The following is a 4,481-nucleotide window of genomic DNA, read 5'->3' on the forward strand; positions in this document are numbered from 1 at the left end:
GCCAACAAACTGGATGGCTTGAAGAGGGGCTTGGATAACTTTATGGAGGTTTATAGGCCACCTCCAGCCTCAAAGGCAGGATACCTCTGAGTACCAGTTGCAGAGGAGTAACAGCAGGAGAGAGGGCATGCCCTCAACTCCTGCCTGTGGCTTCCAGCAGCATCTGGTGGGTGGTGATTCTCTTTATTTAGCAGGGGGAGAGTAACTGGCCTTATCCCCTCCCAGGACAGTACCTCCAGTGACTGCTGCTGGTGTCTATCTGAAGTTTCCTTTTAGGTTGTGAGCCCTTTGGGGACAGAGATCCATCTCATTTATTTATTATTCCTCTGAGCCATTTTTGGAAGGGCGGTATAGAAATCAACCAACCAACCAACCAACTACTGCGCGAAACAGGATGCTGGACTAGATGGGTCTTGGGCCTGATCAAGCAGGGCTGTTCTTATGTTCTTATCGCTGGCCTGCCTTTATTATGTCAGGGCCCCTAGTCACTAATGTTTTCTATAGACTATGGTTCCATCTGGTTCTGTTCTTAAAGCCCCGCCTGGCACGTGGAGCACCAGAATGAGCACTGAGAAGGATGAGCAAGCAGGTGAAGGGGGTGGGGTCACACAATACCCAAGGCAGGGGGGCTTGCCCTGGGGTTGACCCAGGGCCGGATTAAGCTAGTGTGGGGCCTGTGGCATATGTTATGAGGGGGCCCCAAATTTTAAAAATGCCCGTAAATATTGAAACATAAATTATTTACTTGCATAGTAAAGTAATTCAATTTTTTCATTTGCCTTGTGCCCCCCACCAACCGCCCCATGCCTCCACTCAGCTGAGCCAGCCAGTCAACAAACTTTGCAAGACACCCCCACACACACACACACACTTTTGTGACTCCTGACCGTGGGTTCTCCTTTGGAGTTATTTTCACAAAGAGAAAAGGGGTGGGGAACAAAACTCTGAATGTTTAAATTAAAAGGTTCTCAGGGATTCTGTACTTTGAGAAATCTGAACCTATTAGCAATTTTGGCACACAACAGTGGATGTTTGATTCCAATGTGTGCAGAACATATTGGATCCCAGCAGCCTTCACATTAAAAGGGCCATTTGACAATATTAAGAATATATGTTTAACCTCTTGTGCAAGCCTGACAGGAAAGCAGATGTATATTTAAAATAGTTGATGCATTGCAAATGAATGTGATTATGATGAGGTGCATTGTGATGAGCAACTTCCATGAAAACAGAAGTATTCCAAAGACAATCTTTTGGCAGGAGGCACAGCCTCTTTCAATCAGCTAATGCAAGCACACACTGTCTAATGCACTGTTTTCACTGTCAAAATGCAAAATGGTAGTATCTGTGTTGCACTGGGACCTTTGCAAGATGAACCTTCTGCACAGCCTGATAGGGCAGGCAGTTGTGCCAGCACAGCATTTGAAAAGAAGACTACAGGAAACGTTTTGATTATTTGAAATATGTATTTATAAACAGGTTTGTAAAGGGCAGACACTTGCAGCTCCCGGGGAAGGTGGAGATGCCAAGCAGGAGAACGTTGTAAAAGCCACAGATGAAGAGACATGTTTCCGGCATCTGGATGTTGTTATGGGGCAGGTAACATCCCCCTCCCAAATAACCAAGCGGCCTTCTAACCTTTCCCCCTAATATATGCCAGCCTCTCATTAATAGCACCAGTGATGGAAAGACACTGGCTTGGGTCACACAATAATTTGAAACTGGATTTAAAATGGGTTACTGACATTAGCGTGATTGTTTGAACCTCATGCCAAGGTAGGAATCTGCTTCATCTCAGGCTATATACCACCTTGGCATTGATTTGTACAATAAACCTAGGTTCAAATGGTTGTGTGAACTGGGCCAGTCTGAGCTACTGTGGATCTGTTCAGAAAATCTTTCCTGGGTCAGTGCTTCATTTCCCTAGAGTACCATGTGGGCCAGAAGCTAGTTTAAAAAAAAAATTATTTATGCATAGATAATGCCAGATGGCCAGTTAATTTTCATCCCTGTTGATAGCTTTCAGCAGTCTAATGTTAAAGAAGTGCACTTGAAAGAGAGCATGCACCCTGACCACAAGCCAAATCGTATCTCTCTCAAATTTGGCTTTTATAGATGGTGATTATAAACATCTGAGCCTTTAAATCTTAAGTTGCTTGAACCTGGCCACTGGCTACAAGAGAGATTGCTTGAGAAACTTCTCTGAGTCTCAAGGCAGAGTTGAATTTGCCTATAAGAAATTGTCATTTTCTTACTGATTGAAACACACACACACACACACACACACACACACACACACTAGTTTGATCTTATTATTTATAGGCTTGGATTAATCTCTTCTTAAACCCCATTCCACTTTTCAAGGATGATGAAAGTTCTCAAGGCAATTGACATTGCAAAAGATATGCAAAAATAATTCCTTGTCCTAAAAGGGATCACAATCTTTTTAATTTTAATTTTGTTTTTTAAAGAATTGTCCATCACAGCATGCCACAGAAGTAAGTTCCACAGGTCAGATGCAGCATATATCTGTGTGGGGGATGGGATTCTTCTATTTCATTCTTGCTGTTTGTTAATTTCCGCAGACACACTTCCATTGACCATTTCTTAAGCAAAATCATTTACTTTTCACCCTGCCTCCCAGGAGCTCAGGGCAAGGCACTGACCCTGATGCTCCCCTTTCCCTCTCCCCTCAGCCTTAACCACTCCAGGACCCATGCACATGCCAGATCTGCAGCCAACGAACAAGATAGCGTGCACCCACTAAAATAATGTCAAGCAGGAGCCCAAAATATCCTTGACAGTTTAACTCCACCTCCACTGTTTTGTTCTAAACACAGAGTTTGGCTTTTCTGATCCTAGAACTTGGGACTTTGGTAAAATGCGAGAAGACTGGTGAAGTGACTTTGCCTCTCCTCCTGGGTCTTGCTGGGGACTCTAGTTGCAGGCTAGTGTTCACGGGGCCAAGCTGGAGTTGATGGAGTGGCCACCACATGTGTGTTAATATCTGCACCAACTTTGTCATTGTTTTAAACCAGGCCTGCTCAACTTCGGCCCTCCTACAACTCCTTTAATCGCTGGCTATTGCCACTGTGACTGGGGATTAGGGGAGCTGTAGTCCCAAAACAGCTGTGGGGCCAAAGTTTAGCAGGCCTATTTTAAACTGCTTTTAATGGTTTTAAATTCTTATGTAAACTGCCTGTAGATGTGTGTTGTGTTTTTCTATCTATCTGATTTGTACACTGCCCCAAACTTTTGTCTCTGGGCGGTTAACAATAGCATAAAACCAGTTAAAAACATATGTACAAAAAACTTAAACAATTTAACAATTTAAAAATAAACTAGAGATTAAAACCTAAAAAATTTAGGAAGCTGAGAAAGCTTGGAGGAAAAGATGGGTTTTTGGGTGTTTTTTGAAAATTGCCAGAGATGGGGAGGATCATATCTCAGCAGGGAGCACATTCCACAATCTCGGGGCAGCGATGGAGAAGGCCCGTCTGTGTAGCCACCGAACGGGTTGGCAGTAACTGGAGACGGACCTCCTCAGATGACCTCAGTGGGCGGTGGGGCTCGTAGTGAAGAAGATGCTCTCATAGATACCCAGGGCCTAAGCCATTTAGGGCTTTGTAAGTTATAACTAGCACTTTGTATTTTGTCCGGAAACCTATTGGCAGCCAATAGGTTTAGAAGAACAGGCTTAGCCAATAGATTTTAAAACAGGTGGCTTATAAATCCAATACGTAAAATAAAACTTGAATGGAGGCCGTGTCAAGATGTTGCTGGCCACGCCCACACCAGCATCAGGGCATGGTCAGCCTCCATCTCCTTCTCACACGTCACCCTCCCCCATCTCCTGGCTGCCCGACCTTCTGGGTGCGCCCAGATTTTATCATGCAGATCGGCAGTGAGAAAGGAGCCATTCAGCTAGCAAAGCGCAAATGCAAGCCAGGCTGGGCCCTGCTTAGCAAAGGGGACAATTCATGCTTGCTACCCCAAGACAAGCTCTCCTCCCCATACATATCCCCATATGCGCTTGGGTCACCCTTTGAGGTCTTGCTCTGCCTTCTCCTGCTGTTGGAGGTGGTGCTGGTGAGCCTGCAAGATCATGCCTTTAGAGTTGTGGTGCCACAACTCTGCAGTACCCTCTCGAGGAAGGCTGAACTGTTGAAAGCAATGACTGTTTTTAAAAACCCTTCAGAGAAAGTTGCTATGATGCTGCTCCTAGATTTTTTTAATCAAATGACTTTTTGATAAAATTGGGATTCCAAATTGGGATTGAGTGGGTTTCTTCTGTGTACTGCTGTTCTTGCTTGTATATTTTAAACAATAGTTTTATATACAGTTTCAATATTCCCTTATCCAAACTGCTTGGGCCCAGAAGTGTTCTGGATTTTGGACTTTTCCAGATTTTGGAATATTTGCATACTGTAATGAGATATCTTGGGCATGAGATCCAAGTCTAAAGACAAAAGGTTACTGTA

The sequence above is a fragment of the Hemicordylus capensis genome, chromosome 8 (genome assembly GCF_027244095.1).
Source record: "Hemicordylus capensis ecotype Gifberg chromosome 8, rHemCap1.1.pri, whole genome shotgun sequence".
Lineage (NCBI taxonomy): Eukaryota > Metazoa > Chordata > Lepidosauria > Squamata > Cordylidae > Hemicordylus > Hemicordylus capensis.